Here is a 15,110-nt window from a genome sequence, read left to right on the forward strand (position 1 = left end):
TCTAAGCATTTAGGGATACTCACTAAAGCTCTATGAGTATTTCGTTGCTAACAGACTGATGCAGCTGGCTATCATTGGCCAACCAGCCGACAAATCCACAATTCTGAACTCAATACGTAATGTGTCCGGCTAAATAGCATAACTATCTTTACCTCTTCAAATATTTACGAATAACCTATAAATGTATACTGAACGTTCATGTCGAATTCACTCATAGAGTTAAAAAAGAACTTACATAGCAAGTTAACATATAGGACCAGGCTTCTTGTTTGATATTCGTTTCACAAAGCACCAGCAGAACATATATACTGGGAGAAATTGCGTGAATGCTGTACCTTGTCAAGTAGGTACTTCTTCCCAAGCGAGGACAGTGCAGTTTCGAGTAGTGAACTGCAATCGTCACCCTAATACATCTCAGTGATGGAACGTCTAAACTCAATACACCTGAGGGTAGAGTTGCGCTCGTTGCATCTACGCTTCGACAGGACGATGTGAATGTACGAGAGGCAGAGAAGTGTGGCTTGAATCATCACACTCGGTTCGTTTGGAGCTCCCGGAAACGACCGAGCACAGCAGAGCCCGCGTGTATTTGAAATTGAGAGACAGACACTCCATACAAGACAGTAGTGAAAGACCATTTCCAAAAAGTACAATTGCAACCTACAAAAATACTACGTCCCTTCCTGAGATTGTTGTATGAACCTGTGTCCTATATGTAGGCATGCGCTGTCGTCGGGCGTTGAGGACGCCTGGCGGGATGTTGTCTGCGTATGCTGAGACTCTTATAAAAAAACACACTTGGAAAGCTGCAGGGCATTTTTAGAGGACTTTTTCTTTTGTTGCGTATTAGTACGCTTTTTTCATAGGATATTTGTATGCTTTCCATTTATTCCACAAAGATAAACACACTGCATGAATATATTCTGCATAACATATGTACGGTGACATGGTTAAAAATAGGTAGATATTATATGAGCTTGAAACAGTAGTGGAGTATGCCTTTTCTAGAATAGATGGGCACTTAGCTTTCACTCGCGTTCCTCCATATAAAACTAGTAAAATCATAGTACATTAGATATATAATGGAAACTTTTTAAGTGTATTTCTTCGTTGGAAGGTTTGTTCATTCAAATTAAATAAGCTTCTGTATCCAAATGGTTTGAAACCCAATATACCGTTTGTAAACCCAGAATTTATGTTTTCTATTCGAACATTGAAAACTTATTATATAATAATACTTGTAGCTGTGATTTTAATTGTACTCGAAGGCTTGCGTAGCATTCGAAGCCAAATTTTTCAAGATCGCTTTAACAAATCAAAACTGCTATAAGCAAACACATTTAAATGGAAGATCCGACGTTATTGTTCTTGTTAATTCATTGCATCAGAATGTCTGCTTCAGTTAATACTTGTCTTCCATTGGGTAATTTCGAACATTGTATTCTTCTTATTGTGCAATGTAAGACCTACGTAACTCAATCATTTCGATTTAATGAAGAATGTTACCTTTGTACTTCTAATATCTTCACAACACGTCACTGTGAAGTCGGCTGTACAGTAAGCGTAATATATCCTATTTAATTTTGCACCTATAATTGGAAAAAGACACATTCCGAAATTGATTCCACCGTGATCTTCATGTATGTCCTTCTCGGCAAAAGGCCCATAGAGACATCCGTGTCAGGGCGAAGTATGCTTCATGGGTTGTTTTTGTAACAGTCCTCGTCGATGAGTTAAAAAGTAACAAGCAGCCGGTTTTCTTCGCAACTTCCCTGTCGATAAAGCATATTATGAATTTGAATAGCGCGCAGATGGTGCATTTAGAACTCTCGAAAAACTTCAGTTGCCGGACACCAGCGTGTGCAAAAAAACCGATGGGTGCGTTTGTTGAAGACGCCCACCCTCAGATTTAGTGCAGCCAAACCATTACCGACGATCTTACTGTATAACGTCGTGATGTCAGCAACGTAGCGGAAATCGTTTTCTGTGTTCCTTTTCAATCTAATCTGCCGACTGCGACATGACGATACCATGACACAGTCTGATGTTTACTTGAACTAACGCTACTGCTTTTGGTCCGAATCGAAACGCGACACGCTTCGACCTAGTGAGTGAGAACTGAATTCGTCGCCGATATTGCGAAGAAGAAACGTCAGACTAGGTCGTCTCGGGACCAGCATGTTCCGGGTGCAGCGACCCAAACAAAAAGTTTCCTGTAGTCCCTTGCCAAGGAGACTCCAATAGAAGTTGGCAAGTATGCAAACCCAGTTCAACCTTCCGTTAGAGCGACGATTGGAGTTTGCGCACGGAACAGAGTAGACTTGACTTACCCGCACGCTGTGATATCGTGCAGCCTCAATAGAATCTTTCTGCAGCAACAAAATCGATGCATATTGATTTCCATATATTTTTCTATATCATAAATTGAAGTAGCGTATGGTCGATTTGGCGACCCAATCTACAGAAACTATTACAGCTTCTTCTTGTTAACAACGGTTAGGAGTTATATGTTTGCATAAAATGAAAATGCGGTTCTTCATCGTGATCCGCTCGCTCAGCTTAGAGCTGACACTTACTTTTGAAAACCGTGGAGTAATATTAGGATTTTTCTAAAATTCCAAAAACTGTTTTCTACAATATCTGTAAAAATATAATAGGGTCAACGATGGTTCGTTTGGGCAGCGTTGCATATCACCTCTGTCAACACTAAGGTAATATTATCTCGGATTAACATTAAAAGTCGGAGCACACTGGCATAAGTGTTTAGTTCGCCTTTGAATAGATTTGCTGTTACAACTGAGAATATTTTGGTTCCTAATCCTGTGCGAAATTAGGACAATTTCAACAAGGAACAAGGTTACTGGAACGTTTCAATGAGAGTAGCGTATGAGGGCCACGGAAGTAGTACGGGAAGGTTTCAGGAGAGTCGCAAAACCACCAGTATGTGTATGTGCGCTCGAGCTGCTATATTGATCGGGTTAGGCGTAAGGAATAATTAGGACTGGTTAAGTCTGGATAAGTCTGGTAATAATTAAGACTGGAACGAAGAAATATTTGATCTTCGAAAAAGTATTAACCCCTTTTTACAACTGGGTAGAGTAAAAAAATATGTATTTTAGATAATGACCCCGCGTCAGTGTTGTTTGAAAGCTGAAGTTCGGCCTAAGTAGATGTGCTATATTTGTTAAAATGGCTTTATTCTTTAGATTTTCATCATTAGAATTTAAGGCACCGCTACTTAAAGATGAGGGAATTTTTTTGGAAATTTCAACATGTTCTATAGTCTTTGTACTGTAAAGGCTCAAATGCCGCTCGAGCATGTTGGAAATGCTTGCTGTTTGTGGTCAAGATGCGTTATTGGAAGAAACGGTCCAAAGGTGGTTTTATTCCTTGAATTCTGGAAATGCGAAGGATGCCCTTCTTTGCAATCGAGCAGTTACGAAACAAGCTGGTAAAATTATTGCCAAAATTGAGTAAGACCGATCCGTAAGTATTCATCATATCGTCAAGGAGCTCAACGTCTGCCGCTAAATAATTTTAAAATACTTGGAAAAGGTTAGCCACAAAAAGGCCGACACTTGGGTGCTACATAAATTGGTGCAATAAGAATGCATTCAAACGTATTTCCATCCGCAAAACTCCACAGAGATACAACGAAATCGAGAAAAACGATTGAAAAGTAGATCACATACGACACCTGTGTACAACGATCTGTAACAAAGTTCGGACTGACGTTGAAGAAGGTGAAGTTATGTGTTCAGTAGGCTTTGAAAGGGATCGTGCCGTATGAGTTTCAACCATCCAGAAAAAGGATTATTTCTAATCGTTACAATAAGTTATTGTAAAGAAATCGATCAGACTTTATGAACAGCAAAGGCCTCGTTTTCCGCAGTGACAACGTCAGGCCACATGCATTTTTAGCTACCCGACAGAAATGAGAGAACTTGGACAGAAACTTGTAATACATCCTCCTTATGACCCGGAAACTGTCCATAAGGTGTCTATTTCGATCTCTGCAGGACGTTATTAACTCTATTAAGTTCGTTTCAATAGATGGCTGCAAAAATCACTTGTCACAATTTTTTGCCAAGAACCGCAGGAGTTCTACAGTGATGAAAATATGGTGTTACCAGAAAAATAGCAGATATCTTCAATCGAAATGACGCATGGTCCGTAATACTGCTTTAAATGGTAAAAACAATATTGGCTGAAAAACGGTCAGTACTTTCTTGACAACTCAGTATACTAACCGCAACGAGACAACAGGTGTGCTGTAAGAGGATGGCCGTCGAAGAAAGAATTATATGATCAAAATCTTAGGGAACTACAGTTTTATACCAATAACCGCTTTATAACTGTAGCCTGAATTATAGCTTGAGTTAATTATAAGCTAAGTACAATACGATTCAAAGTAAAACACGAGCTTGAAGTAATTGCAGAAAGGTAATCGGATCGTCGGAATATATTAATAGCAAAACCAGATAAGTAAGTACACAATAGTATAGGGATAAGCGTAGCGGCGTAACTGCAGGAGAATAACTTTTAGTAGGTACCCGAGTTATAGCTTACCTTAGATTGGACGTGGCATCGACGAATCGGATTATATACCGAAACGGCAATAAGGGCGCGAGGTGAAACCTACGAACAAGTTCAGTGGTTATAGTATTACGAGCATTCAGGCGTTCGCTCAGATCGCCAACTGATGAAACAATAAGTTTATTATTAGTAGTACCACATCTACTACACATAAACTATCCACATTCGATTCCTTATTCTTTTTCTATGTTTTGAAAAACTGTAGAAATCAGAAAACGTTAATACCTGAGTTCCCAAAGCCACTTAAAGGTGTCTCGCAGTTCTGCCAGTATCATCTAGCAACAACAGGAAGCTTTTGGGTGATGTCTCTGCTTTGAGTAACGATGTCGGAATAAAACGACATTACAACAAAAGTAGTTTAAAAAGGTACAAGGAGTAGCTTGCAAGCCGGTCATCAGGAAGGATGATCCCGACCTGCTATAGGTTGGAGCAATAAAGCTAGAGGAAACAATATCAGAAATCGGTGGGATATTGCTCGAAACAATCATGGAGAAAATGGAAGCTTATAACGTTCGTTGGAAAACAGCTTTCACATCTGGACTTCTTCTTGCCTGTCAAGAAGCTATCCGACGCTATATTAAAAGTGCAGCATCGTCAGCAATGTTAAGGCAGCACCAAAAACAACAAATTAGTTGGTCAGTTAAATAATGACGAAAAAATGCGACGAGCATTCGACATATACCCCGTTTATGCGGCTACTTCTACCATACCAGGACACATTCGTGGGCCCGATTCAGGCTGAACTCCAAAGCCGGCACAGTGCGTACCTACATAATATCTCTATGAACGTTGCCGCAGTATATCAACGTACGCGTGTGGAACTGGCTAAAACGAACAGTAATTTTGTAGCGTGTTTCCAAATGTAAAACGGGGTTGCAAGATCCGATAGGCGATACATCAACGCCGATGTATATTTACATTATATGGTACAAGGACGTGTCCGAGTAACGGCCAGAACACCGATCTGATCACTGTTTAACATTTAGAAATTATAAGGTAACAACAGACTGATAACCGAACCCCCGAATATATAGCTCATTGATCGGTTTTTTAATATCTTGCGTATAAGAGTGGAAATGTACATTTTCCTCTAAGAATAGTTTCACCAACTATTATGCCGCTCATTGAAACATAACATTCACCCTTTAGTTACAATTAAATACTTTTATCAGTACTTAGTTAAAGTACTGTCATTTTCCCTATAGGAAAGTTAATTGGATAGTTTTTTTATTACTTCATTTAGTCTGTTTCAACTATGTATGTTCTATTGTTGTAGAGGAGATTACCGGTGAGTCCTAATAAATTGTCTAAACTAGTTGACGGATTTGAAAAAGCGCGCTCCGTAGAATTAACTTAACTGATGTAATTTAGATATAACATACTCACCATTAGAAGATAATCCAGACAGTTAAAGTAAACCTGTCTCTATTAAGGCGACAAAAAATGTTGAAATATACTTAAGCTCAGTATCTGGCCTAACGTCAGTGCTGACAACTGGTCTAATGCTTCAATTCAGAACCTGCCAACAGCTTAACCAGAGCGTTATCTAAACACCGGTAGGAGACTATGAAAGGGTTTTCTTTGTTGCGTATATGACGGCGAGCTTTCCCGTCATACGCCATCCTCTGACGGACCCACAGACGCTACAAGTAAAGCAGTTAAAGTGATTTATGGCTCATCCTCTGCGCCTTCGTGCCGTCGTCTCCGCGAATAGAAAATCTTAGAAATCGTCAGCTAGGAAGCAGTGTAGTTACAAAGCGCGAAACAAGCAGCTGATCTATCTACCACCTACATTGCATGCCAGCCATTTTGGGGCTGAGTTACTTGTAGGAGTGTAGGTAGGCGGACCGCGTCTTTTTTTGAGGGTCCAGTGAAGTTGGGAACAGATTTTACGCCATCGAATAGAGTTCCGTCCCGTAATTTCCTCAAAAAGAAAGAAGCACAAATGGAACAATTTTTGTTTTCTATCTTCCGTATCCTCTTCTGCCGAGCCGCCCACAAGTAGCTTTCATACTCGTAGACTTTCCAAGGTAAAAGAAGAAAGAGAAAAGTGATAAAGCCTGACAGACAGTAGTCACTCAACGAGAAAACCATGAGACGATCGAAAAAAGAGACGCTGTTGCACAGTGGCCAAAAGGACGACAATCTCACAACCCGCAATCATTAGGTCACGTTGGTGTAAAATGGCGGCGGCGACGACGACGGGATTTTTATTACTTTTCAGTCGTGATTCTACGCACGACTTGAATGAACGGCCGTTTGACGCAAGCGCTACACTCGTAAATACCTAAGTGGCGCAGTCGAGTAGCGCGGAGAACGTGTGAAAAACGACATTGACATGGTGGACTATTAGGTAACAAAAAACATTTGACACACACGAACAGGTCTATATATGAATCCTTTTGAATAATGACCCTCTGACAGCGACGGTTACGAGAAATGGGCAGGGATATTGATAGAGAATTTGATTTTGTGAGACTGATGAGCTCATACAATAGTGACGATGTTTGTTTTTCGAAAAAAAAAAAATCACTATTAGGATTGACTATATAGATATGGAAACATGCCTTTACAACACAGATCAGTACATATGTGATATCTATTTAAAGGTGTCACAACAAATATACCCAATAATATGTATATAGATTGCCAAAACTAAAATACGAAATCACGGTAGCACTGCCGTAAATGGAGCAATAACCACTGGGATGATTCGACAAATCGCTCTCATGTAATTATGGCAGGACTTTCCATTAAATTCACCAAACGCTGTCGAGGTTTAGCTCGAAAATAGGCCATAGTTTAAACTGCTCTACAGTTACTGAAGTGACTGTTAGTGCTTTTTGTTTCTACAGATAGGTTTAGATTGCTCCAAATAGTACTACTTTTGAAACACTAATAGGCAAACAGTAAAAAAAAAACAATAGCTATGAAATTTCTTTGACTGTAGATATCTATTTCGTAGCTGCTCTGTCGTCGTCATCTAAAAAACGTTGTGAAATCAAATAGTAGACAATTGCTTAGCTACGATTTTATAATCTTCGCAGTAGATCCAAGAAAGCACTATTAGACATACGCATAATTTCAACAAAAAGCGTTTTACAAAGGTTAAACCCATCAGTCACTCGGAATCAATGTTATACCCATCATTAACAAATAAAGCAGACATCTTTGTGTTTATTAATATGTCTGTATCTACGTGAGTTTTTTTTATTATTTTATAAAAGAATTACTACAGAGCTTTGAATTTATGCAGATCGAACGAACTAATATTTTCTGCTTTAGTCTACTGCTCCCCCTCTCCCCTTTTCGTTTTCTTCTTTACGTGTTTGCCCTTTGCCAGGGCATCGGCTTTACTCAAGCTGAGAAATGAAGAACACCTTCATGGGTAATCCGGCAGGCGCCTCCGCTCATCGAGGCTATTCCTGGTGCCGTGCCAAATTGCACCACGGATGGGGACGACCAATCCGGCCGAGTCCGGTCTGACTAAGGTCTGAACCCACAGGCACGGCCTGAGCTTGCTAGCGGGAGCCGCATGGGACCCAGAATCAGACTGAGTCTACGTAGGACCTGAGCTTCCTTCCTGCCGTGAATACCTTTCTATAGGTGTTCGCTCTTAGTTGACAACTCGCTATACTAGCTAGTTTCTTCACTCATTTCAAGGATTCCGGTCACCTTACCCACTTTGAGGCTTTGTGCATTCCAGGTTTCCATACAGTATGAATCGGCTCATATGTCACACACACAAACTCTCAAGGGCACACAAGCGGCCTGAAAGCTCTTATCCCTAAGGTTATTCTAACGAGCGGCCAATACTTGACTGCTAGATGTTGCAAGCACTTCTGTATAGTCAACTATAGCTAACACTACGAAGGGGTGCATACGACTACCTCTTGCTCGAACAGTAGCAGCTACAGCCTCAAGCTGCTGCACGTCGACAAGGCTGCCCGTGCTACAATGCTGAAAATGAGCACTTGCTGAGATAGGTAGTAAGCCAAGAGTGGAAGTCTCAAATATAAAAGCCAATCCAAAGGTTATCCGGCGACGCTATCTCAAAAAGTCATCTTACGATACTGAACGCACGATGCCCGAACGGGGGCCGGGATACGAGAGCAAGCCCAACGAACCCCCCTCGGAACTGCAGGTAGTCAACAATGCCGGCCAGAGTGACCGCCATTGAATGCAGTTGTACTAGTCATACCAATGCTAATAGGACAAACTCACGAAGCGATACCAAAGAGAAGGAGCTTGGTTGGTTGGCATCGTGTGCTGCAAACCAGATTGTCCCAAGGATTTAAGCAAGTCTTTCTAAAAAATTTGTCCAGGCCAAGTAAACATATATAGATAAACGTTTGGAGTTTTGCGGCCTATATTGCTGTTAAGAAGTGCTTAATGATGTTAGGGGTGGGAAGGTCTTAGGAAAACTAGTCAAACATGCACACTTATGCAAGCATAGTCGGACCTTATTTTATGTAACTAGTAACTAAAACGTTGTATAAAAGGTACTTTTTCTGATGTCTTGTTTATCATTAAAGCATTAAAATCAAAACATATGCTTCACCGAAATTTTTCACATATACTAACAGTGTCATTTCTGAGGATTTTATTTATTTGAAACACTTCACTGCGATAACAGCTTCATTTGAGTTCTAAGCCGGTCGAAAGATCGTTTCAAATACGCCCTTTGTAATTTTGCGAACGCCTTCTTGATACATGCACGAGTGACGGACGTCGATGGTGTCGTGTCGAGACTCGCCCAACAGCGCCCCCTATATAGTGATGAAACGGGTTCTAATTTAGGCAGTGTGACGACCATATGTTCTCATCACAAAACATGCTTGTATTACTAATGTACATGCATGTACAGCCAACCCTGCACTACGTTGTCTGTATGGGCCGGGCCCCATTTTATTGGAAAACGTATGGTCTTGCTTCAGATACATCAGTTAACTTCGGTTACGCAATAGTTCGTAGAACATGCAAATTAACTTCTTCAGTGATGCTTTTAGTTCGCTTTTCTGGAAGAAGTACTCTGGCGTGACCTGCTGTTCACTGAAGACCACATTTAGAACGTAAACTTTGGTCAAAAGTTTGTTTCTACCCACTAGACGCATAATCTGAATCGTAAGTAAGGTAGCGATTACATCTGCGACCCATTTTTGCATCGAGGATAAAAAATTTAATCAGTGAAAAGCCGAAGACGATTTGCTGTTTTAGACTTGTGAGAAGTAGAGTAGCAAAAAACACTGGCCAAATTTCTCAGCTTTATTGCCCTCAGGGAGCATCTGGCTTTTATGACATGTAGCGTGAACAATCCACTCAGTCAAATCAGATTTCCGCACTAACGCTCTGATCAAAAGATAAAGATCATTGGAAGTGCACTTTTGGACTGCAGCGATTAAGTTTGATGCCCGCACTGTTCCTCGTCTGCCGCGCGCTTTCCGCTGTGATGCACTAGAACCTGCTTTTGCTTCCTCAGCCAGATACACACTTGAGATACATTGTCGATTTGGGCTTTCCCGACAAGTTTATACTATCAATAGAAATTCGTTCAGCAGCTGATCTTCGCTCCGATTCCGAAAAAAAAAAAAAAAGGCGTTAAACATACGTTTGCTTTCCTGTTTAATCATACTTAGCAGTTCGATGTGATCCTTTGACGTTTTAATATTCACTGGGGCTGTAATTGGCGTTAAGAAGATACGAGCTTGCTTTTGTAACAGTTTTTTATTATTTATTTTTATATAGTTATTTTGGAACGTGCGATCTAGCAGCATTGAACCAACGGAACATAATAATGCTTGGTAATTTGCCGAGAAGCGTTGCCGGTTCCGAAGGTTGATTCTTGGCTGACTATAGATAACAGAGCTTAAAATTACGTTGATACTCTCAGCAGATTAAATAATTATGTGTCTATATTAACACTTATCAGTCTATACTATACGGCGGAATAGATATTATAAGTGCTCATGATTTTAAGCTGATTTTTTACATATAATCTTACCCAGCCAGCAACTTTGAACGAAACGTGAATACATTTATTGGACTCTCTGGTTTTAATTTTTTATAGATTTTGACATATCTCTATTACTCTACTGTTACATTCACAAACGCATTTTACATAGTAGATAATAACGCGGATCTTTATCCGCTTATACAGCTATGAGCTTGTGAGGCTGTGGAAAAAACCTAATTCAGGTGAGAAGTCTTTGATAGATATATTCTGCCTAAAACTATGCATCGTAACCTTTTGGTGCAGAAACGACAGTACCGGGCATTTTAAGAATCTGAACCATGCATAGCAAACTTCACGCTCTGCAGAGAGTTACACGGATAGATAATACATTGTAGAGTTGCTGATTCCGGCAACCCTACGAATTAAGGCTATTGTCCTATCATCAAGGACTCTTTTTCGTTTAACAATACCAAACACGTTTGTGCTTTGATATGTTAATTTTTCGTCAGTCTAGACTGACAAAAGCAACCATTTGATCAATTGCTTTGTTCTCTTGAAAAAAAAATGAGTCTTCCATTAAGGGCTATAAATTTACAGCGAATCGAAATAACTGCTATCCATTTAGTGTTGAGTCGTGGGTAAAAATAAATCTGATGTCGAACATCTATATTAGATCACCTATTCGTTCATCAGTGTGATCATGGTTTAGATATGAATATAATATTCAAAAATATCCTAGCCTAAACATATCTAAAAACGTATCCCAAACATACGTATCCTTTGATACAAATACTATTTTCGCCTGTATGGTATCAGTATAAGTTATTTCGATAAGCCCATCGATAAACACCACGTAGCACAAATAACAATGTAACACGGATCAGGATCAGCTGATAAACAAACCGTTGACACGTACAAGCTGACTCTTTTAAGCTACTTTTCAAAACGAATTACTCGCTATTAATTTAGTAATAAAACAAGGAGGATTATAAAAAAAAATAGACATTTGCTTAAAGCACCTAACTAATTAGAATAGAGACCTAGACAAAAATCGTGCCAGACTTTTATGCCGCCTATAAAAAGGTCGTTCTCAGTTATTTGAATTCTCGAAAAGTCTCGCGTCATTCATCGGTGGAGCGGGGAGGGGGGATGGGGGTAACCTTACAGAGCGCTTTTTTTATCCTCCTTCATTTTAAGTTCTGTGTTATTACCGTCATAGAACATGCTCCGTCCAGACACCTGCATATCATCAATCCAGCGAGCGAATAAGTTGTTCCTTTCATTGAGTTGTACTCATCCAGTGAACAGTACGCATTCACTCTCATATAATATTGCGAATGGAGTATTGACTGAAAATTTTTGCTAGACTAAAGGCGTATTGAGGCCTGCCAAGAGTGGCCGGCGTCTAAAATCCCAAGTGGTTCCCGCCCGCCCCGGTTCCCGCCATCCCACAGAAGACGCGATCTCCCAGGGAGATGGGCGGGAAAAAAGCAGATCAGCAGCCCATAAGCGTTCATACGAATACACAGCCCGCGGACACGACTGCAGCTGTAGCGCTGTATATCGTCTGTCGCTATTATAGTTTGGTGGTTTATGCAAGAAGTTTAATACCACAATAAGGCAGCACTTATACCCGACAACGAGGACGGCTACTGCGGCTACCTAACAGAAGATTCATCCTCCAGCCTTCAAGCATCCCATCAAACGGATGTTCTTTAACACCGGGATGCTCCTCTCAGTTCGTTTCGCGATTTGCGAGCCTCTTCGAAGCGACTCCACAAGCTTCGCTACCACTCCATGACTCGAGCCAGTAGTGAGTGGCAATAGTAGCGCAGGCAGCGGCAATCGCAGTAAAGCTAGGCTTCCGCGAAGCACGGCGATAGGTGCCCTTCGAGTACTACTATTCTACAGCTAGCTCCATAGTCTTTTGGAAGCTTTCAGCCTAATAGGGCTGGTGCTGCGGCTACACAAGGCGCTCAGCTACTACGTCGGCCGACGTCGCTTATATGATGGTAACAACAAGGGCCAGGAAGTGAACGGTACAAAGACCGGCAGAAAGGCTTTTTTGCCTGTCGCTACTGCCATCACCGCTGCTGCTGAAATGGTGTGCTCGGTGATGCCGTTGGTTCGACGCCAGCCTTGTTATTTAAAACAGTCAGTGTGTAAAATAGCAGAGGACGAAAAAGTGCCTGTTAAGCACGGCTACGATGACAGGCCCACTGTTCCACTTTCAGTATGGTCATAGGCGGCCACAACGGCGAGGAGAGAGAACTTTGGTGTGAACCGTGGAGAATATGGCCGCTCAGATCCACTTCCTTGACTCGCTTAGTACGTTCACGACTAGCCACACTAGATAGCCAAGATGCCTCGGTAGCTGCTATACCGGCCAAAGAAAGCAAACAGAGCAGCGGTGACACTCCGATAGAAATTAGCAGGTTGGATCAGTTACTTGCTGCTAGCTAGCCCCTTGAAAAGATTCGAGGCTTGGCAGCATGGTGTCGGGATGTATTACTGCAAACTTCTAGTGGTCCGTTAGTTGTTCTTAGGAACTGCAAGATAAGTATTGCTCAAAGGTTGAGTGGCCGAAGGGGTAGCAACATAAAGCAGAAGGGTTGCTTGCGTCTTGTAACATAGCTTATTGATGAGGTCAGCGCAATGTAATGAAAAAGGATAATAGAATGAAATAGGAGTCAGGAAGACAACCAGATCACACAGGATCGTTTACTGAATGAGCGTGTTCAGGCTCGAGAGTGATTATTTGCTAGTGTTGTACTCAATGTGACAGATTTATGTTATTGGTTTTAACTGTCTATCGGTGAATCGGAATACAATTAGTGAGGTGTCGTTTTTACTATCCGGTAGCTAAAAAAGTTTCCTCATTTAGTCGGGTTTTGGGGTGTTCTTCTTTTGTCGCTCTCAGTCTGAGTGGGCATTTATAGAGTCATCGGAAGCCAGAGTCAAGATGAGCTACCTCTGTGGATGCAACATTCGGATAAAAGACTTGTCCAAAGCATACACGCTTTTTAACTTCCGACATATTTGTTTTGCAGGCTAGTCTTCTTATCTTAGTCTATGCGTGTTCCTAGGTGACAATTTAGTGATAATATAATGTATAATAAAGACATAATAACAATAGTATAAACAACAATTGAGGCCGTTCAAGAATAGGATCGCTGCCTCTTCGTTATGCTGAACCGAGTGAATAGATCCGATCCTTGCGATAATCTGAATATGCTAGATTATAAAAGAATATATATGCCGCTGGCGCCAGTTGCATGTCTCTTAGGGTCAGTCTGTGCGTCGTATTGAAAAATATTCGATCGATTGCCTTAGTAATACATAAAACTGGACATCTGCAGTTCCTTCTGATGCGAACCTTATTGTCGTCGCCTCACTTCATTGCAATTAAAATTGTCTTTTTATCTTCAAAACCATGTGTCAACATTGCATCACAGAACTAACTTAAAGCAAAGGTATATTTACCGTCGGGTCCTAATCTTATATGCGTGAAACCTATCAGCTACGTATTCACGCGCTGCCTTAGTACGTTTTGTACCTGCACTGTTTACGGCTAGCTTAAATGCGTAATATTTCCTTAGTTGGCCCAAATCGTCGAAAAGATACGCGGCTACCACCGCCTAATGAAGCTATCTCTCGAGCACGAAGAAATCAAAAATGATTTCCTCAACTGTCGTTACACATATGCTCGTTAATACGCCTAATACCATTTGTCATTGAGTAATATATTAAAGAATCTTTCATCGTAATAATATCTTTCTTAAGTATCACAATTTTTTCATTAGCTTGATTTAATTTAATCCTCATCTGTCGTGTGTTAATATTAAATACAGGGGTTTAGAGCCTACAGTGGGGCATTGTCTGTGGAATCAAGCACCTATAAGCAAATCTTAATCTTCAATACGTCTATTGGATTTGGAAATGCTTTGAGTGTTTCATCCGTTTCCGCGGTTGGGCATTGTTCGAAGCGACTGAATTCTATCACGAATCCAAGAGTACTGTTCGTGCGTAGTTTTTTTAAGCTAAATCATCATTTGGCAGCGGTGGGTTACTATATGCTGCAGTACGTCACATCTACATTATTTCATAGACAACAATGATGGCTATACCTGGCCATTTGGTAAATTGTCTGGAGAAATGAACGGATTCAAACGCGCACCGTCGCGGTACAATACATTTTATTTAGGTCTGCTAAGCTTTTACTGGCAAAGATATAGATAGGTAGCACGATGGTACTACTTTTCAAATAGAAACATTGCCATTCATACTGTGACTGGCACCGATTTATTTCCTCTGTTTAGTGGTATTACTATTACGTAAAGGGTTCCAATGTTATAAATTGTTCGAGTCACTTATCTCAATCGATCTAAGACCAACATTTAGGTATTGGTCTCAACCTGTCGCGGTTATTCTAATCATCGTTAGGTTATTCATTACAAAAGCCACATTGTGCACCTAGCTAGCAGTTGCAGCAGTCGTAGTTTGTGTTACACATAACAGCCACACGACCCGTTGGCGGGGATTTTTTGAGCAATATTCTCAC

At 40.8% G+C, this 15,110-nt stretch overlaps 1 protein-coding gene across 11 annotated transcripts in view; it reads right to left on the reverse strand.

Moving 5' to 3' along the window:
- Window positions 1-15,110, reverse strand: part of LOC111265876 (very long chain fatty acid elongase 1) — a 44,476-nt gene that overhangs the window by 18,367 nt on the left and 10,999 nt on the right. For 2 of the 11 annotated variants that reach the window (XR_015313229.1, XR_015313230.1), the window contains exons 1-3: window positions 5,983-6,159; window positions 4,570-4,638; window positions 236-1,772 (exon numbers count right to left, since the gene is read on the reverse strand). The exons of 4 other annotated variants lie outside the window; for them this stretch is intronic. The gene's annotated coding sequence lies outside the window, so the exon portion shown is untranslated. Of the gene's footprint in view, window positions 1-235; window positions 1,773-4,569; window positions 4,639-5,982; window positions 6,161-15,110 lie in introns of those variants that run through there. 5 more of the 11 variants (XR_002683729.2, XR_002683730.2, XR_015313231.1 and 2 more) reach the window with 5 other exon arrangements.

The sequence above is a fragment of the Varroa jacobsoni genome, unplaced genomic scaffold (assembly GCF_002532875.2).
Source record: "Varroa jacobsoni isolate VJ856 unplaced genomic scaffold, vjacob_1.0 scaffold_1020, whole genome shotgun sequence".
Taxonomy (NCBI): Eukaryota; Metazoa; Arthropoda; class Arachnida; order Mesostigmata; family Varroidae; genus Varroa; species Varroa jacobsoni.